Raw genomic sequence first — 22779 nt, 5'->3', positions numbered from 1 at the left:
AATATTAGGCCATCAAAAGTGCGTGTACTTGATGGTGCAGCTACTTTATTTTGATGCTATAATATATGGTAACTGCACTACACACCTTAGCAATACTTTCGTCTTTGCACTGGACTTTAAATTTTGTACTGCGTTTTTAATAAGATTAACTGCATGACTTTTCTATACCTATCTATCTATCTATCTATCTATCTATCTATCTATAGTCACGGAAAAAAAATTATTAGACCATTTTTATCCACTTTTTAAAAATTTGGTGATCATTTTGACTATGTTGCAGCTTATGGCATGAATTTTGGCAAGAACTTTTCTTTTTAGTTATATTTTAAATCCAGTGTCTTTTACTCTTGTTATTTCTACTGTGTGTGGCAATTGCTATATTGTCTTGATCACCTCTATTTATTAATGCATTTATTAATGCATTAGTTCCTTGTACACACAAAAAGTTAAGATTTTTCTTCTGCTGGAAACGTATACAGTCACAGAAAAAATTATTAGACCATCAAAAGTCATCACAAACAATGGTTATGCACTCAAGTACTAACTCCTGTGTGTATCATGGGACTAAAACAGACAAAAGGAAAGACAGAATGCTTAAAAGCACTGTTTTTGGCAGTACAATGCCATAGCTATTGATGTAAGAACTGAAGTGATTTTGGTTATTATCAAGAAAACCATGGAAAATGGATAGATATCAGCTCTGAAATTCAACTCTTCTGAGCTATTTTTATTGTTTTCATTATATTTGTCCAAACAAATGTACCTTTAGTTGTACCAGGCTTTAAAATGAACAAGAAACTGAAGAAAACAAGGGTGGTCTAATAATTTTTTCTCCGACTGTATATAAAGATAAAAGGACTTGGACAAGAGACATACAGGCATATTAACCCATAAAAATTCCACAGCACTCTCTCTTTAAACTATTAATACACCTATTAACACATTATGGAATACCCTTCCTCCTGACCCACTGGTGTTTATTTTTGTGCTGTGAAAATACAGTGGCAGAAACTCCACTCATCCAATATGTTGAAGCTAATCAATAACAATGGATTCTTTTCATTCAAAATAGAACATGCACCATTTCTATATCATATTCAAATGTATATTGTATTAATTTTACATTATGTCTAGTATTTCCAACAATGTTCAAGTATAATATTAATTGATGTAATAGCCTATTTTTATTAGGTTGTTACTGGCATTATATCTCCTGTAATCATGTTACATTTTAATACTGAATGTGGCCATTTCATTCAAATTAATAATTATATATTAATAATATATCAAGAAAACATGAGCATGATATCTGCCCGAAGACACGGAAGATTCTCATCTGCAACAATGGTGAAAAAAAGAATTCCCATGATGCCACATTACTTCATGATGTTATCCACAACTGTCTTTTATTGCTATTTTTATTGAAATTAGTAGTACCTAGATGTGGTGAGATGTTATATATTGCATTATATAGCATGTCATTACACAATATGTGCAGAAGAACCGTACACTGGTCTATGTCTACACAACTTTATCTGATTAATGGAGACAGATTTTTGATGAGCCAAGAAATTTCATTAACTATGGTCACTCATGATGAAGATGAAATTTGACAGATAAAAAAATGTCTAAAACCATTAAAATATCCGAACAACTGCATCTGAATGAAGCTTTCCTGGCATAAAATTGTTTTCCAGGATGACTGCTGGAAGAATATTAACTCAGACTGAAAAGAAATGCATTCAGTTAACCCATAAAGACTCAAACATCCACCTTTTAACCTAAACCATCTACCGATCTAAACTGTTTAATACCTGTTGATCCACTAATCCTATCGATACATGTAACTCATTTATTTAAGACTGCTTTTAATGTTTAATTTGAATGTTTCATTGTTTTACATTCATATACCTGCCTTTTGCACGTTTTTTTACCTGTTTTAATGTGTTTGGTTTCTGTTTTAATCATTTGCTGTATATAAAGTGTCTTTGAGTTCCATGAAAAGCGCTATACAAATAAAATGTATTATTATTATTACTATTATGATGTAAATAGTTGGTGTAAAATACAGTTATTCATCTTTTCATGGTCATCAGATATGAGCCATCTGGACATTCACAGCCTCCGTAGTTACCGTGGAAACGCCGTCATCTTCCACAACTTTGATTCACCAGTAAAACCCATGGAGTTGGATCGATGACAGTGGATGGACACACTGGATTTATGTTCAGTTAATGAGAGACTGGACTGAAAAAGTCACTTTTTCCACAGTTTTCTCTATTTCTGATATAATAACCTTTGAATTTACTCTAAGTTTTAATAAACATCTACATGATCAGTAAATATAGAGAAAAACACTATTTAGACTGAAAAAATACAAAATAAAGAGGATAATATTATAATAAACGGTGATACAGCACTTAAGAAAAGGGTAAATATAGTGAAAAATTCATTTGGGAACTGAAACTAATGTAACAGTGGGTCTTTATGGGTTAATCACAAGATGAGATACATTCTGAGGGGTATCCAAAACAGTCGAGGTGATTTTTATCCAGCGTGGGCTTGATTTCTGTTGCATCAAAAACAATGGCGGTGAATTACCCATCATGCAATACAGCACAGGCCTGGAGGGTCAACATCCATCCTGCCTTAGTGTAGCTTTACAACAGGCTGTCAATGACACAGCCTAAACAATGTCAACTGCAGCAACCAGAGAGTGATTCAATTTAAGACCTGCTTTACTCGCCTCCCCTTGCAGCGAGCCTTGGAGCCGCCTTATTTGCTCTCTCTCTCTCTCTCCTGCTCTGTCTCACAATGCACATGTACACAAATCAAATGTAAACATGCACACGGCGTGTCTCCATCTGCTGCAGGGGACAGGCAGTGGCAGCTTAGTGAGCTTTTACCACCCAGAAACAAATGACCAGTCCTTTCATTTCCCCGCCCGCCACAACACTGTCCCACCTAATCACTTGTCGTCAGCGAACATGACAGAGCTTTGCCTCAAGTTATGACTCCTGGATGATGACACACTTAGAGGCCGGCAAGGGAAGTTAGCGCTGCAATAGATTGATACATTTGTCGCTTCTCTGAGAACTCTCACCCCCCGCTTCCACCACCACCAATAAATGACAAATGAGTTTAACTGCCACCGTTAAAGGCATTTATAATATTGATCTGGCAAGAGTCAATAGGCAGCGCTCAGCTCAGGCACTCATAATATTACTTTGAGCAGTGTGCACACTTGCATGCGCATAAATACATACATAGATACATACACTGATGCACGGGCACACGTACTCTCATCGTCATAGTCTCTCAAAAACAAAAGGAGGAAAATCAATGGACAGTGAATGCTTCTAGGGGAAAGACTAATGCTTCTAACTAATGAAAATAAACACATTAGGAATGTACAGCGTTAACCGACCTCTGTGCTGACCTCACTCCATCTTGACACAATTAATCCCTCGTTAAGGGGGTAATTGTTTGCCACTGCTCATATTTATTGTTGATCGCACTGGCGAAGGTGCCCGCTGTGTCTGAGTCCAGGGCAAAGCCTGTGAAAAGCAAACACAACCACGTGCGGCGCTCGCGCATGTGTGTGCTGGAGATAGCAGCGGTGGTCTTGAAGCGCTTGTACCCCCAAGTTGCTGGGGGCAGCGATCGATAAGGAGAGGGAGCATGCCGGCACAGCCTCTAATTGAAATGAATTTGGCGGCGGATAGATAAACGATTGGACATGTAAAGAGAGCGAGGATGAAAAGGGAGGGAGTCGGAGAGGGGAAGAAATTGAGATTTTTTTTTCACCTTTTCTCTCAAAGGGCGAATGTCTGGGGAGTCTTCAAATGAGAAATACGGTCACTTTATCATTGGCAGGGACCAATAGGAATTTTACACAGGGCTGAATCAATCACGCTGGGGTTTAATATGGAAAAGGATGAACAGAGGAATATTTGCACAATGTAATAACACCGTTTCTACATCCTGTCCATTTGGTCACTTGAGTTCGATTATTACCTCAAATACTCATCACAGCTACACCACTATACTGCATGCCCTTGTGTCTGTTTGACCATTTCAGCCACTATCTTGTCAATAATGTTCAATTTAACTCTGTACAGGATAAGTGCATGTTCTAACAAGTTCAATTTAAGAGTTTTTAAGACCATTACGAAAGCAATTGAAGATGTATTCTTTCAATAGTACTGGTAAAAAATGAGGGAAATATGAGGAGTACCAAAGGAACTTGCAATGTAAATCAATTTATTTACATTTAAAGCTACAATCGCTACTTAGTTTGCATACATCCAAACGCTGTGACTTGGAGGGATAACATTAGTGCACTGTGTATCAGTTTGGTGAGGCTCCTAATGGGAATTTTGAAAAATATGCTGGAGTGTTACGCGTTTTTTCGACTTCCTTCCAATGTTCGGATTGTACGTTTCATTTTACAAACTACAGTGGGTTTCAAACTGGTATCACAACCATAGATGTTTATAATTAATAGAATGAAGAACTAGAACAATACCCAGTGGTTTCAGTACTGCTGTTTTGAAGCCAGTGTTGCCAGTGTCAGCATTATAGAGCTCGAAGTGACCATATTTGGACAAAAAGGGGCAGATCTGTGGGGCAAGCAGTAATGGGTGCACTAAGTCTGTCCAATAGGTAACTGACTAATGTGACAGTCCTGATAGTAGAACACATTCACCACAACTACAGTCGAGATGTCTGCAAGTGAGCTGTCACACAGACCTGTCAATCAATACCCAACATGGCAGACACTGAAGTCTTCTATTTGTCCAGAAATCCTGTTAATGAAGCAACTACTTAAAGATGGACCACCATGTTGCATATTAGAGGCTTTAATAAAACAAATGAGACAACAATAACTCTTGAAAAGTGTTAGTCTATTGGAGCCAGGGTTTTTTGGAGCCAAACCCAGTGTTATTAGAATTTAACACTAATTCTGCATTTGTTACAGTTTGTTTCTTTGTTTGTTAACACTCTAACAGCAAAAGTATTGGTGGAATTCATACCAAATTGGGTTTATCGATTGCCAGTGACCTAGAATAGATCTGATTACATTTTGGAAAAAGTGGGTCAAAGTTCACATTTTTTATGATTTTTTTAAAATCCCCCCCACCCCCACCCCATTTACTTATAAGGGGCTAAATTTCAAATGCCTGTAGCAGCAAAACTATTGGTTGAATTCATACCAAATTGGGTTTATAGATTACCAGTGACCAAGAATAGATGTGGTTACATTTTGGGAAAACTAAGTCAAAGTTTTTTTGTTTTTTTTATGAATTTATTTATTTTTTCTCCCATTTACTTATAATGGGCGAAACTTCAAATGTCTATAAAAACAGCAATTTGGCTTCAATTTACTTGAAACTCACCACATACAGTATAAAGAGGCAATTGATATGCTGACATCAGCACATGCACAGACATGATGACATCAGCTGGATCAATGCCAAAATAAGCAACAATACATACAAGGGGCGGGGTTTGTTGTGCCTGGCACCACTTGTTCATCTTTAGAACCAGATACTTTCCTCTTCATCACAACACGCTAGTTCTGACTTCACAGCACTGTTTGGAGTAGTTATTATCGGCACCATGTTTGTTTTCTTTTCTTTTTTCAATTGAGTTAGAATTAGAAATATAGAAATACAATTTATTTCCATAAAACCATAAAAAAGTAAATATATGACATTTAATATTATGTTGAAGACTTTCCAAAGACCAGCAGGAAGTGTAAATGCTGAAAAGCTATGAAAGCCAAGTCAGATCAAAGATATTAAGAGCATATTAAATTTCTCTATTCCTGTAAATCTTAAGAGACGTCACTAAGCAACATTTGTTTCGCTGTTTTGTATTCTGCACACACCACTAAGTAATGCCGCGTGCATTTTTATCATCAAAGTGAATGCCTTATGCACAGTCAGAAGATTGACAGCTCTGTTTTCAGCAGGTCTAACAGGAATGTTGTCTGCACAGCTGAGGTCAGCCCTGTCGCCATGCACATGTTCCTCTATGGAGGTTTACACTGGGGTTCAGACCCAACAAACATGTGATCTTAACCTCTTTGACAGGAGGAGTGTGCTTGCATGCCCGACACAACACTCTGTGTACAGAGGGATCAATGTGCAGACTGCCATTTCTTGGGACTGCACACAGCGACGGAGAAACACTGTGAAAGGTAGAGGAGGGGAAGAACCAGGAGACTGTGGGAGCAAGAGTGAAAGGGAGAGCAGAGAGTCACGTTTAAGAAGAGAGCCAGTGTGTTGTGGGTAATCAGGTGTCCTGCACCATTTGTGTCCAGTAGAAAGGGAGGCTGTCAACCAAGGAGGACATTTGTTGTCTGGAGAAGCTACTGTTCCAGGACAGGAAAACCAAATCAACTTCAAACAACCTTTTGACTTAACATACACCGCCAGTTTACAGTCAACACCCATAAACAGTGGCAGCACCAGGATTTTAAAAGTGGGGGGGGCAACTGGAGGGCAAAGAAAATGTTGGGGGGGGACAAAAAAATTTCATGCATAGCGCGAAATTAACACTTTGCGCTTTAGCGGCTGATATATATATATATATATATATATATATATATAGCCTATCCGTTACACTTTATATAGAGGGCAATTTTAGGTAAAATCAGGTAATACTTAATGTATTCAAGGAATTTGTAAAAAACTACAGCATGAACAACTCAGACTTTCTGTTATGATTATTTAATGGGTACAATCTACTTTCACATATTTCTCTAAACACATTGGAAAAACATGCAGCAAACAAACAGCAATGCCAATGTATGCAAGACAATAAATGCTGAAAACAAAATAAAACTAATAGCCTAACCAACTAATCCAACAAAACGTATGTATACAATGGCTTCTACTACATGCAGTGGGGCTTTGGACAGTGACCAGCTGGCCTTTGAGAGAACCCTCTATAGATATGTGCATGGGCGGGGGGGGGGGGGGGGGGGGTGTCTGCCTGGTTGTATTCTAAGTGTATCAAAATGTGGTATATATGCTTTCATTGACAGATTTTTCATATTTCTTTGTTGCCCGAATGTTCCCAAAGATTTGCCCAAATCTGGGTGGGGGGGCAACTGGGGGGGCAAAGGTTGTGACTAGGGGGGCATTTGCCCCCCCATGGTGCCGCCACTGCCCATAAATGCGTCACGTCAATGCTTGATGGTGCAGCTACTTTATTTTGATGCTACAGTATATGTTAACTGCGCTATACACCTCAGCAATACTTTGTTCTTTGCACTGGACTTGGTTAATCCTGGACTTTAAATCTTGTACTTTTTTTTTTTTTTTTTTTTTTTAAATAGTATTTATTGCATGACTTTTCCATCTATCTATCTATCTATAATCGTGGAAAAAAAATTATTAGACTGTTTTTATCCACTTTTTTTTAAATTCGGTGATCATTTTGACAGTCTTACATCTTGTGGCATGAATTTTGGCAAGAACTTTGCTTTTTAGTTATATTTTTTAAATCCAGTGTCTTTTACTCTTGTTATGTCTAGTGTGCGCGGCAATTCCTATATTGTCTTGATCACCTCTATTTAATAATGTATTTGCTCTGCTATTAGTTCCTTGTACACACAAAAGGTTTTGTTTTTTCTTCTGCTGGAAACATATACAGTCACAGAAAAAATTAGTAGACCATCAAAAGTCATCAAAAACAATGGTTATGAAGTCAAGTACTAACTCCTGTGTGTATCATATGACTAAAACAGACAGAAAAGAAAACATGGAATGCCTTAAAAGCACTGTTTTTGTCAGTACAATGCCATAGATATTGATGTAAGAACTGAAGTGATTTTGGTTATTATCAAGAAAACCATGGAAAATGGATAGATATCAGCTCTGAAATTCACCTCTTATGAACTATTTTTGTTGTTTTTTTGTTGTTGTTTGCTGTTAGTTTTTTCTCTCTCACCTTCATTCATAATGGGCTGGGGACTAGTATGTTGTACAGAGAGCATTATATCAAGGGTTTTACAGTATTAATGTTGCTAGGCTTGTGAATGTATTTATATCCCTTAATATAGCACTTGACCATTCTGTTTTAACCTGCGAGTATTTTCTTAGAAGTCAACACATTTGAGAAGGAGTTCAGAAAATCTCCCATTCTCTTTACTGCAGAAATAACAATACAGATGATGGGATTCTGACAGACAGAGTGAAAAAATCAGAGTGAAAAGAAGAACACGGTGAGTTTGCACAGCTGTGTGCATGATTTGGTCGAAGAAAGCCTATATATGTTTGTGATAAGGCTTATTTTGTTTTATAGTTCACTACTTTGCCTTTTTCCATCATATGGTTCAACACAAATAGACTCAATCTGGTTCGCTTGTTCGTAACTTGTTCAGTCAAACAGTGCCAAGCCTGTCAGTAGCAGGTTTTCTTATTTTCTTTTCTGTTGCCATTTGATTGTATTGTCAGTTATGCAATTAAGTTTCATATACATTCTGTGTTTTCTCAAACAGTGGCCCATGCCTGTATTTACCTCAGCTGCAGAAGGTACCAGGCCTTAATTTGAGGGAGGCTTGTGGTAGAGGCAGGCCTTTAATACTGAGTTCCTTTGTTAAAGCAGAAATTCTCATATTGTTTAAAACAGGGGTGTGCAACCCATGGCTCCTGGGCCAAATGTGGCCCTTTAGCCTCTTTCTATGGCTCCCTGTGGGTTTGTCAAAAGAATAACTGAATGAATCATTTTTTTTTTTTAGCATTGTCATAACCCTAAATCTATTCTAACATTGTCTATCTGCAAAAATGTGCTAACACTTTGGTTAACATAATGACAAAATCATGTTTTGTATTATATCAACCATGTAAGTGCTATATTTCTTTTTCTTTCTTTCTTTCTTTCTTTCTTTCTTTCTTTCTTTCTTTCTTTCTTTCTTTCTTTCTTTCTTTCTTTCTTTTTGCCAAATTCAACAAGACACAGGCCTACTTGTTTTTAATTTGTTTATAGTTTGTTTCAAAGTGTATTACAGTGGTTCCCAACCTTTTTTAGCTCATGACCCCATTTTAACATCACAAATTTCTGGTGACCCCAGACATTCAAAACGGACACTTTGTTTTGTTTTGGTTTTTTTTGGTAAAATTATTTGTTTTTGATCATGGAATAGTTTGTTACACTATGCTGCAAATAAAGATGACATTTAGTCTTTATAATGTATATTGTTATGGATGGAGGCAGAAAAGCCAGGTGTAGATTACTGCACAAAGTGAGAATTTTATTTTCCTTGGTCAGGATATGTACAGTCAGTCCAGCTTGGATTTACAAGGCTGACAATTAATACTGAAAAAACAATAACTCAAACTATGAATTATGAAAGAGCTGCAGCATCAAAAACCAACCACAATGAACATTTGAAAGATAAACAGTACCACAGCACTTCAGTTTCAGCTTCAAAGTTTGTCATGTCTTTTATGGATTGGGATTGTCCCTCTCAACTCACCATTTATTTTTATTAATTTTTTAAAATTATTTTATCAATTACTAGACATTTCAGGTGACCCCATTTGAATTCCAGGTGACCCCACATGGGGTCCTGACCCCAAGGTTGAGAAACACTAGTCGATTAACATACATTATGCAATGTTGCATAAAAAAAAAAAAAATAAAAAAAAAAGAGTAAAAATCTTGAATATTTTCTTTATTATAGTTGAATCATCTCACAAATGCACCGAACTTTCTATTATTTTAATGGAAATGTGAAGTTTAATAACAAACTAATCACAAATAGGCTACTGCAGAACACCCCCCTCATGGTAAAATGGGTTTAGATATTTTTTTCATGGCTCCTGACAGACTTTGGATTGTAAAGCTTGCCGACCCCTTGTATAAAACCTTGTTATGATCCTCTCCTTTTTGTACTTATAAGTATCGCAATATGCTTCCACAAACACAGCACCTCCTTAACATTTCAAATGAAAAGAAATGTTGACTGTTTAAGAGAGCTTTAATCATCTAACAATTGTCTTCCTATCATGTGTCTCAGTTCCTACAAATGAGTTTGAAAAAGTAAAAATGCATACATCCAGTGAGGTCTGGCAATAACACTTCATGTGAGTCATCTAGAAGTGTTGACAACAGCCAAATTATAATGGGTGTATCAAATTAAACTTGTAGAAGGGAACATTGTTAACATTATGCAGCATCCATCAGAAGTTTATCCCTTTTTTTTCCCACTGGTTCTGTATTTGGGAACCAGCTTTTATTTGTGTGTGTTGACTTCAAAACTGGCTATTGTTAGAGACTCCCAGTTTTTATATGAGGAAATATCGGATTGTTATAACCATTTTACCATTTTACTTTTATGTTTAAACTGTAAAATGTAATTTGCGTTATACTCTTGCATTATGAAGTTAACTTTTTAATTGTTACAACATTAAAAGTACATCATTTAAACTACTTAAGGTGTAAGGCTTTTATATTAAAACATCTTTATTTTAATAAACAAAAAAATTGTTTGGTGACACCTTGTATTCCTTTGCTTCCTATTAATTTTTTTTTTTTTTTTACCTGGATCAGAAAATTATTGCATGTCATATATTTTCATTCCCCCAAAATACATCAAGATATTATTTGGTGTCCTTCAGAAAATCTAAAGTCGTCAGTTATTTGTGAAACAGATGAATGCAAATGTCCCATCTCAACTATATGTTGTGTTTCAGGATATATTGTACTTTTGATTTCAGTACCATTTTAAATGCATTTTTTTTATACAAACAGTGCAACAATGCATGAAAGAAGACATTAGGAACATTTTTACCTGACATGGGAATGTGTTTGGATGTCCAATTCCGTCAACGCCAGTGACATGGAAAAGAAAGAACGAGAAAAATCATCAATAAATGACAGTGAGAAGGCATATTTTAACAAGAAAATGTGACAGAAATATATGACAATTTCATTCAATAGACGAAACAGAGCAATCGGTGACAAATGACTTGGTCTTTTATCAATTCTTTGTGATTATCAACAGTGATTTTAATCGACGTTTATTTGTTCTGGTAATAATGTCCATTTTATACTCAATTATTCAAGCTACAGTTCAATTAAAAGATGAAATTATCTATCAATCTGCCATCTGCAAGCTGAACTGACTTGACAAGCTAATTTGGTTGGTCATCACAGGACTGGACCACACCAACATATTTTCTCTATAGTTACTTTAATTATGAGAATGACCACTTTGTACAGGGCAGCCATAATTAAAACATGCTGTGCTTTAAGTCCACAGCAAAATGAAGCAAATTAACCATTGGAAAATGAATTACCATGAAACCCCAATGAGAGGGATGATGGATGACAGCTGTCTGCCACTCCTGACAGTTTTTACATTTGACTTTCTAATTAATGCAGAGATTTAATGTGTTTGTTAATTCTGTCAATAGCAATTATGTCTCTTTTGGCTGGCTTTGCCACACGCATGTGCCTGATTTTATGCTAATGTGCTGTTCTGTATGTGTTGGAGCCATGACTGCCAAACAAGCACGGCCAGCAAATGGGCTTTGGCTCCCCGCAGAGAAAAGCGCTATGCTGAATATACATAGCACAGCATATGAATTCAAGACAGCTCAGCACCGTTGTATGCTTAAGGAAATTGGCAAGCGACTCAGAGAAGTGAACTGAAATGGGTTGTTGGATGAACGCTGGGAGATGATCATGTTTACAGAATAATGCAGATTAACTGATTGTGATATTAAAAGGAGAAAACATAAATAAATGATGCAGCAGCGTTAGCGTAATTCGTATTCAGGTCAAGCCCAGTGTCGTATTAGGAGGCACCTCCACTTCATTGCCTTTTTCAGTATCAAATTTTCCATCAAAACTAGTTCGACAAGTTCTGTTTTGACAGACTCAGTTGTTTAATCTGCATTTTGATTTGCCCCTTTTTTTTCCCCCCAAACTAAGTGTAGAAGTAGGAAAAAAAAAACACTTTCTTGTGAACATCAAGTCCTTGGATAAACTTTTGTAATAAGGTTGCAGTCTTGGTACTTTTTGGAGGGGGACAAAGAGAAACCCTGCCGAGTCAGCACTCAAAGCCCAAGGACAGAGGGGTTGTGGTTAAAGAAGAACTGAGGAAGATAGATTTAACTTACTGTGGGACAAGTCCCTTGCCACCACCCACTCCTCCTCTCCTTTTTCACCTGGCCCACCACTCTGTTGTGCAATATCCATCCCTTGTCTGCCCACTGCCTTCCCTGCTTTCACACCCACCTCTGCACCTCCACCGTACAATAAACACACAGCGGACATCAATCACACGGACGCTGTTACTTTAAGTGCCTCACTTGTGACACTTAGATGTGGCTGCTGTTTCTCTTCACTGGGGCTCGATATTACAGGAAGTGGAGGTGCACAGGTGCATTTTCAAGACAAACAGTACTGATTAGGTTGTCATCATTCATTCCACTTTTTTCAATTTAGCCTGAATTTTTTTTTTTTTTTTTTTTTACAAACTGGTCCCTCAATGTACATAAATTAGATCTGTCAATTATTCTGCTACCTCAGTCCAAATATGAAGTAATGGAAACAGAAAGACTGCAGTAAGCATTTTATGGAACTTACCACTTGCTGATTAAAAAAAAGAAAAAAAAAAAAGTTTAGAAAAACTTCATGTAAGATGGGTTTTGGGCTGATCAAGACTCTTCAACATCCTACACCATCATTTATCATGCTTATAACACAGCTATTTAGTAAAGCACCACAGAATTTGAGAAAATAGAATCAATGAAAATTTGTGTAATTACAATCAAGAGTTCAGAATAGTTACTTATAATTTAGTAGATATACAGATCAGCCACAAATAATTAAAAATTTTGAAATCTATGATGAAACTAAGAATAGGTTGTAAAAGAGTCATGGGATTACTGAGGACAGCATTAAGATTACATCTGTCTAACAAGAAAGGCACAGATTGCTCATCATGTTGTAAGATTATCTTTTATACAAAATGGAATAAAGTATCTAAGAGCTGTCATTCATATTGAACACTTTCTGTGGTCAGTCATTAATTCCAAATTACAATAAAAACTTACAATGGACATTTGAAACTGACATTATAATTGTGATTATGTTAGATTACATATGACCAGACTGGATTAGATTAGCTGCTCTAACATGATAACTAACTGGAAAAAAAGTTGTTAAAAAAGTAGTTAAAAAAAGAGGATTAAATCAAAAATGTGAAAACTAATGAAATAGATCATCAGGTGGGGGTGAGTGATTAGACCTAAAGATCATAAGACCATTTGAAGTTAACTTATGATCCACAAACTGATTCACAGTTTCCTCACTTTCCTCCCAAACAAGTTTTCCTCTTGTTTTCTGTGGTTTCTGGAGGTTTAGTCTGTGCATGGTTACTTTTTGTTGATGTGTCTGACCTGAAACTTGTATTTTTGCATCATTTTGGAAAGAACAGACAACATTTTTTGTGATGAATTAAATTAAATTAACACATCCACAGTTTCTTTTACATCCAGCTGCAGTGTTTCCATTAAATACCTAGATTGTGTCAGCCCATTTTGGCCCATCAGACTTTTGTCTGTTTGTTTGTCAATAACTCTAAATACAACTCAGACCTACAGCTGACAGATTTACCATATTTTGTCATGATCACTTCAAACACACAAAACAACATATTACACAAACTCTCAATGTTAATGCAGACTGTAACTCAAATCATCAAAATATGCATCAAAATACCAAGAACACAAATAAGTAAATTAGCACTAATCTAAAACTAGTAAATATCTTAAAAAATAAAAGTAAAGAGGAAAAAAAGGCTCACTAAAATTTCTAAACCACATAACACATTTGTGACTTATGTGACAATTTTGGAGATATACAGTTTTTATTTATTTGGCTGTGAGTATTTATAGCAATAATATTGTATTCATCATCATATCCTAAGCAGGCTTTTCCCTTGAAATATGGAAAGAAAGACAGAGAGACAAAGACAAACCGACAGGAAAGCATTTTGGGGAGCTGTTTTTAGCTAAAGAGGTCCCAGGTTAGTATGGAAGACGAGGTTTTGGAGTCGAAGAAGCGAGAGGGAAAAGCAAGCAGTACCTTGCAGACACAGTACATTACTTTTTCATCAGCACATGCACTCCCCTAAGCCTTGGTCCATGGGGGTGTGCGTATTGAATCACAAGCGTGGCCTGGGCTCTTTCCCCTGCTCTCTCATATATTGCATACTGTAGGAGTGGGGGGCATGGTAAACTCATATAAGCCGCGAACCCACAAGATGCTGTCAAAAATACAAACATTGGCCGAGAAATGTGCATACATGGCACAAAATACACACAATAGCAAGTACCGTGTGATACTGGGATATGCACATACACCAGCACAGAAAGTTGTATATGTTTTTTTCATTGAAATGCTTATTTCAAACATGTAGACAATGAAATCAAAACAAAAATCAACCAACAAAATATTAGTAAAAAACAAAAGAAAAATAAATAAATAAAATAGATGAAATGAAATTATACATGCTCGAAAAGGAGTAGGAAGAAGTAAAAACTTATATACTCCTACCCCCAATCTCTATTCCTTATGATCTCTATATAGCAATTATTATTTTACATAAATATCAATGTAATAATAAGAAGAATAAGATGAAGAATAAGAGGAGGAAGAAGAAGAGGAAGAGGAAGAAGAAGAAGAAGAAGAGGAGGAAGAGGAAGAAGAATATAACAATATCGCACATCCTTTTTCCCATATACACTAATATAATAATAACTATTTACAAATTATCATACCAGTATCAGCACTCTCAGATATTAATAAAAACTAAAAAACAAACAAAAACACATATACATATATAAATACATATAATAATCTCTATTGTAGTATTATAGTAATAATATATTCATATATCCATACCCAAACTAGACATTATCAACACATATGTGGCAAAGCCCCACTCTGAAAAACAGCCGGATCTCCCCCTCAAACCTTTTCCTCTCTGTGTGACAAAGTGACATTTTTTTCCACAACAACTATCTTTATCACATCACGGGAAACTATTATAAGACTAATAAGACTTAATGAGGAGGGAAATAAAAGTGTGACCAAACAAAGCAGGGGTTGCGGGCGATTTACAAGCCATGAGTCTGGGAAGGAGCTGCAGGACATGACCGCCGTGTCACATTTATAACTTCACATCAAAACCACTCTGTGTCCTTGCCAAAGTTATCAGTGCATAATTACCACTTACTTTCTGCTTTATTACATATCTGGCTAACCCGATAAGGCCCGAGAGGCTGACTCCCCATGTGTGACATCAAAGAGTAGCTGTTTAAATCAACAATAATAACCTCACAGAGCAGGTATGATTATGGGAGGTAATTTGTCGTTCTTATTTTTTTGCCGGTTTCCTATAGCCGCGAGAAATGCTTCCAGCGTAGATATGAGAATGTCCATTATTGCTACTTAAGAGAGTGAAGGAAAGGAGCTTGTGACAGAGCTGGGGAAGCGGAGGAGGAGAAGTCAATCAAGACAGAAAGGATATTCATTCTCTCTCTTCTTCTTCTTTAGTGGGCCATAAAAGCTAACGGGCCTGGAACAGCGCTCACCTCGGAATCGCCCGATTACTTTTTTTTTTTTTTTTTTTACTCCTTTTGCGCTCCTGCCTCCCCTCCCTCTGCTCCTTCAACAAATTGGCAGCCTGCATGGAGGTGAGGGTTATAAATAAGGAAAACGATAGTAATTGTCACATGCACATGGCTGCACACGCACGCACTGCTCTGAACTGCTTTTTTTTTTGCAGACACAAGCATGACGACAACCGAGGGCCTCCCCAACAATGGCCGTCGTTCATTTTTTTCCCCCTCCTTCTTCTTCGTCTTCCACGGTGTTACCTCAGGTGTAGAAAGAGGAAACGTGAGTACAACTTCTAAAAATACAGTCCTGTGGAGGAGCGTGTGCCACTGCAGAGGTTAAACAATCCAAGAGCTGCAGGCAATCATTCAATTTAAAACGCACTAGGAGCCTTTGGGGCGCAAGGGGAGCAGGACGCATAAAGAAATTTAACAACTCAATGTTTTACGGCCCACGAAAATGAGATCTGAGTACAGACGAGGTGGGGCGGAAGGAGGGCAAGAAAGGGGGGTGACGGTGAGAGCTCGCTGTGTGATCTGTACACTCATGGAAAACACTGCCAGACAGAAAAAAGAAAAAAAAAAAAAAGAGGTCAGCCGCTGAGTGTCGAGTTTAGCTCATGACCCTTTCCCTGAGACTCAAGTACCTCAGGCAGCACAGGAGGGAGAGTGGGGACAACAAATCAAGTCTGCTGGGGTTTCCTGCACCTCTTAGTCTGTTTGATTCATGTTCTATCTTCCTCTGCGTAGGGGTCAACCACAAACATTTAATTTCAGATTGCAAATGTAGGTAATACAGATGACTTTACTTTTCACATGAACATAAAACTTCCAGCATATTTGATGAACACGTCGTATGTGGGTGCTTCTGTGAAACTGGGTTCATTTTGGTACCTGGCATTGTCCCAGCTTTTTAGACCCAATAATAAAAGAGAAATTTAGACATATTTCTCCCCAGGATGTATTTAATGATGACCTCAGATAAATGCAAAAAAAATTATACTCTTGCTCTCAGCCATCCCAAAATTAATAAATTTTTAATAAAATATTGGGGCCAAAAATAGGATCAAAATTGGGACATGAAAAGCTACCCAGGTGTCAGTGCATTTGATCTAGAAAAAAATGGCTGTAAATGGTCTCATATACCTCTATAAATAAAGACACTGCAATAAATTTGATGATCCTAGTGATTTTTCAAATCCGGACATGCAGGTTTTTCATGAATCGGCAGTCTCATTCCAGGTTTTGTGTGTAACCCATCGCGTCCACTCCTGTTACATGCAGAACCTGCCCAGTTAAACACAAATAAATCGCAAGTGATTTTGCAACAGCGGTCATTTTGTAAAACACTCTGCCTTGCATTATTACTTCAACTCCCAAAATGTACCTGTGAGAGAATAAAAAGATGTTAAAAAAAATAGCAGCTTGTAATTTTCGTGTCCTTTTTACCACGTTGCACACAGGGTTTTGTATAAAAATAATATAACAATAACATAAAAATGTGTTTTATCTGAAAAATAGTTTCTCTTTTATCTCAGTAAATATTTATGTTTAAAATAGACCCAAAGTGCTTCCAAACTTGTTTCACAACATTAGTCTACAACTGGTTTGAATGTTTAGCCCCCATGTCTTGTTTTTAGGGACCAGTTTCATAGAAAGTTTGTATAAAGGTTACCAAAAATGTTTAAAGTGCAGAGATGGAAGTACAACTACTCTGTCACTCAAGTAGAATCATCCGCTATCTGTACTTAACTCAAGTACAAGTACTCACTTTACTATTTACTTTCCTGTTAACTTTTTCCTTTATTCCCTACATTTTAACATGAATATGTGTAATTTCTACACCGGCTCTTTAGTTTTGCCTTAATGCCTCCAAGGTAAATTATCCATTATTTGCATCATTGCACACATTCTCAACCTTAAAATTTCAGTCTAAATGGATGGCAAAACAACACATAGAACAGACGGGTGCATCCATCAGTACGTGTCACATCCAACAAGCGTAACAATATATAGTTTTCAGAATACTGCCACAATAGTTTAGTCATCACAATATGTCAATGATCACAAAACAATATGAAGTACCGCAGTAGTAGTAGTAGTAGTAGTAGTAGTAGTAATAGCAGTAGTAGTACAAGTACATATATATATAGATTTAGTGCCTCAAGGGAAAATATCTACTTTTCTGCATCATTTCACATGCACATCAACACATAGAACAGATAATCCCTGTTGAATGGTACATCCAAAAAGCATATCATAAACTTCTCAGTATATTGTTACAATGGTTTCATAGTCCTCACAATATGTCAAAATGAGGATATCACCTGGTTAAACTTAGACTATGATGTGAAGTTAATGATCAGACAATTTTACACATAAACAACTTGATGATACAGTATGCACTTTCATGCTCCGAGCACATTTCAGAGACTATTGTCTTTTACAGCAATAAATAACTTAAAGGGGTCATATTTTGCTCAACCTATTTGTGTATTTGGGGACAATAAGAGTTCAAAAAATTTGAATTTGAACCCTCCTGGTGCTGCAAAGCTATCTTTATATTCATTTCAACAAAAATCAAGTGGATTTCTACAACCTGTTTTAATTCCTGCTTAATTTGTTACATCTATAACTAGTTACGTCACGACATTTGCACATATAAGGTCAAGACTTCTGACGAACATTTCTCTGAGTACAAAATAATTGTTGGTCAGCAGCAGCAGTTGCAGTAACAACTGAAAATATGTCCAAACTTTGAGCCGATTACCACAAGTGTTTTACACATAGGTCTTTTCTTTTTCTTTTTCTTATTTTTATTATTACACAAAAGTCTTTTTATGTACATATTGTTTATTTATAGATCTTATTGGGCTAAAATCTGGGACCTTGAGTACCAAGTTTCGTGCCATCTCGTGTAAATGTGTGGTGGAATGACAATAAAAATCCTTGAATCTTAAAATGTTCAGTTGTTGGTTGAACAGGACAGAGCAGCACGGTCAACAACCTGGAGGGGGTGGGGTGTGAAGTGGCTCATGTACATTTAAAGGGCCAGCGCTCAGAATTATTCTTCTGTTGTCATTACTACGATGGACCTGTGGAGTTGAATTAGTGAAGAATTCAGACCCAAGCATAGTATTTACAGTTTATGTAGATCACAGGGAAATGTTTTAAAATGAATAATTCTATTAAAAAACAACAAAATATCACTCCTTAAAACCATTACTTCACCAGTCTCTGTATCTTCTACTTTAATGAAGATACAGAACATGTAATCATTGTCTGATACCCAACTGTGTCATCACAGTTACTGATGCAAATTATTCACATTTTCACAACAAGAAAAGATGAAACAACAAAATAAATCTAGGTAAATTCAGAAAAAAAAAATCAAGGGGATGAGATGAGACAGCCAGCAACAAACAAAAAAATTGAGATTCAGTTAAGGATAAAATTCACAGAGACAGGCTGATAAAGGCAAACTGAGTGAAAGAGACAATGATACATACAGAAAAAGACAGGTAAGCTGAGACTAAGACCGACAGAGAGACAGGCAGGGAGGGAGACAACAGGATGACCCAACACAGCTAACCAGCCGGAGCTCGGAACAGCAGTGTGTCACATGAAATGAAGGCAAGTGCGCAAGATGGACTGTATTTTTAAAGACTTTTAAGGACAGTAGGTAGTGAAGAGCAGGATGGGTTCAGGGCAAGGGAAGCAGAAAGCTGGAGAGAGTGGAGAGGTTGTGCAATGTACAAAATCTTTGTATTAAAGTTTTATCACTGCTGACTTTCAGTCCACTTGATTTTTATTCTAAATGCCAAGTACAAAAGAAATTCAGTGAAAAATGCAACAGAGGTGCGTTTGATACCATCAGAGGAGTAACATCAGTAAAAAAATAAGTTATAAAAAGCACTTGATAAAATTATCGTAACACTGACGTAAGTGTAAAATACTCAAGATTTTATACCATTAGAGGTTGAACTGGATAACATGTTGTTGCATCATCGTTTCAATGTGCTTTAGTGACATAAGTGAACACATTTTAAAAAGATGTGCATTTCATGTTGTGGAGTGGTTTTGTGAAATAGAATGGAACTAAATATCAAACAGTGTGAAAACCTCACGAAATTTAAAAAGATGTATAAAAATTTTATTTCTCAGAAATATCGTGGCAGTGAACGTGAATACAACTGTGATGGATGCTGATGGTACGTAATCATTTGTTCTTTTTTGTAATTTAGTGACTGACCTGTTTTTTGTTGTGGACTGTATCCATTGGCTGACTGGTCAGGTCATGTGGAACTGGGGTGGGACAATGTGGGCTTGACTTATTCCTATTCCTTTTCGGACACTGAGTGTTGTGGAAAAGTCGCAGTGAAATTGTTGTACATTTGTGTGATATTTGTTTTCTTTTGTGGTTGATGTACATATTGGAGTGTCCTTTTGGATCTGGAATTTCTTTTGCCTACTTATGTTTGAAGTGAAGTCCATCTATATGCATAATACGGCGGTGAAATGGACAGAGTTTATTTTTAATATGTATAGTCTTTTTTGCATTTTGTGCAGGATTGTTTGGAGTTTATTTTGACATGTGTAAGATTTGTTAAGGTCCTTTGAGGAAGTGACAAGGGACTTTGTGATCAGTAAGATCAAAAGATGGGGTAAGGGGGCAGGAGTTGTATTTTTTTCAATTTATTTACTTTTTTTTTTACTCCCCCCTTGTTTTAGTTTTTTTATATTCAAAATACAAAAAAAAAATTCAATGAAAATTCTCACTCAAGAAAACCAAAAACAGCATTTTTGATCAAATCCCAGCTTCCAAAGTGGCTTCTGCATTCACTGATCATCAACCACAACCTGAAAAATGACTGAAGTAAAGGAGAAATAACACTGAAAAGTAAGATTTGTTTGAAATAAGGAAAGCAATCTCAGTTGTATTAAATTATTTTGGCAACAGAACAGATGACAACAAATTGGCATCTCTGTCTCTTTTTTCCTGTAAGCGCACATTCCATCTTTAAAACGTAGGTATTGATACTTTTATTGTGCCATTAGCGTTCTGTTTGCAAGCAAATCAGCAGCCATTTCCTTCAAACGAGTCCTACTTTAGCTCCTTGGTTTTGTGTAAATACATTCTCATCAATCCTTTCTTGTCATCCACTTTTGAATAATCTACAACCACTGAATCCACATAAAATCCGCTCCTTTCACTCATCCCTTCATACACCAACTTTTCCTCTTCTCTTCTGTCCCTACACATCAGACCTTCCTCCGCATCTCGGTGTCTGTCGGTGTTCCCATTGACATCCCCCTCCCTCCCCCACCCCCTGGCAGTGCCCCCCTGGCAGAAGGCCTGAGCGTGAGCCTGTTTCCTCAGCAGGCAGCCGACCGCTGCAAGCCCGCATTGTGAGCAGGGGAAATGTGCTCCATTGTGTCGGTGCGGCGCTCACCCCTCGATGTGGAAGTGGTCTGAATGCAGGCTCGTTAACCAATCAATAGAGCAGACGTGTCTAAAGCCTCGTCCTTGAAACCCCTCTCTGCTTTTGTTCTGTGCATGACAAATGAGCTAAGTGGAAGAAAACATCCTGTGCGTGTGTTTTTTTTTTCCTAAGCGCAGATTTTACCTTGTTTCACAGATTTTGCTGTAATCACTCCCTGACACTAAAAAGCAATTTGACAAACCTGATTAAAAGAATCAAACAGCTTTGGTTTAAACTAGACGGAAATATATGGTCAGACGATGCCACACGTCTGCTAAAGTGGAACATATGCTTGATTGGCAAGACGGGAGAGTTATGGTTTCTCAGGAAGGGAAATGAGTCATCCCCAAACAGATGAATGACTCAAAAGTAGCCTAATAGAGCCCTCTGATGTCTGCATCAGGTAGATTATCCCTTTTAACCTATAAAAAGGATGTCAACTAGATTCTAACTCATTTTTGTGCATGAAGTCCAAGTGGGACAAGATCATTTTAATGTTAATTGCAACAGTTAAACGGCCTGTTTTAAGGTACTTCGACTGAAACTATAGAACACTTTATAACGCCAAATGTCTTCAAGCTCTCTAACATGCTGGATGGGAGCCACTTGGCAATGTTCTGCTCTCCCTTCCAGACACAACCTTATAGACATTTAAAGCATTAATACAGTACGGACATGCCAAGGGCACTTTGACAAGTCTCTACTGAATATAGGACAGTTACCAAACAATGATAATGTCGTAAATAATACAACCGCTCACTTGAGGCCTCTTATGGGCCAGTTAAATAAATACAACCTCTGATTATCTGCCTGTGTCTCAGTTTGTGTCCTTCTGTACTCACACTTGCTATTGAGTGCATAAGTGTGTCCAATTATCATCAAATACAGTGCAAAATAAATGCCCTCATATTTTACTTGTAAGAGTCAAAGAGTTGACTGTGGAATATAGAACACTTAACACTTATGTGTAATATTTCCACTTTAAAATATAATTTAAAATTATCCTACATTTACCATTAGAGCATTGAGAATAAAGAGCTCTGAAGTTCAAGCAAAGATGCCAGTGCATTGGATTGGAAAGATAGTTGAATTTATTTGACCACTAGAGGGAGTAGTGAGTCAGTATTGGGATTGTCTCTCTCAACTCACCATATTTTTGTATTTGTGATTTTTAAAAAAATTTCATCAGTTACTAGAAATTTCAGGTGACACCATTTGAATTCCAGGTGACCCCACGTGGGGTCCTGAGACCCAGGGTTGAAAAACACTGAACAAAACTGTGACAGTTCTGACCTTATTTGGAGGATTTGAAGAAGAAAACTTTATGATACCATAAAACAGATGTGTGCAAACAACAAGTTTTGATGATGTGAGTGATACAGTCTGTGGATACATGTTGATTCATTGGTGGTTTTGGTAGGTGTGCTCTCGTTTGTGACTTCTACCTGCTCTCGACATTTTGGAATATCAATAATACACAGAACCTCTCTGCCTCTACATAACCAAGATGGTGACCATCTAACTTCTGTCTCCAGAATGGCCTCCTTGTTGCAAAAATGTGGGAATTGTAACTGTAAGTATACTGAAGGAAAGTACTGAAACTGAAACAGTTATATTATCACGTAGTTACCTAATATACTGTTACTATT

General features: G+C 37.0%; 1 protein-coding gene across 3 annotated transcripts in view; it reads right to left on the bottom strand.

Annotated features, from left to right (window-relative positions):
• Positions 1-22779, bottom strand: part of ppargc1a (peroxisome proliferator-activated receptor gamma, coactivator 1 alpha) — a 325980-nt gene that overhangs the window by 163248 nt on the left and 139953 nt on the right. The window lies entirely within an intron of this gene.

Source organism: Sphaeramia orbicularis, chromosome 18 (assembly GCF_902148855.1).
Source record: "Sphaeramia orbicularis chromosome 18, fSphaOr1.1, whole genome shotgun sequence".
In the NCBI taxonomy this organism is placed as follows: domain Eukaryota; kingdom Metazoa; phylum Chordata; class Actinopteri; order Kurtiformes; family Apogonidae; genus Sphaeramia; species Sphaeramia orbicularis.
The sequence above is the reverse complement of the archived record's forward strand: the minus strand, read 5'-3'. Positions and strand labels throughout refer to the sequence as shown.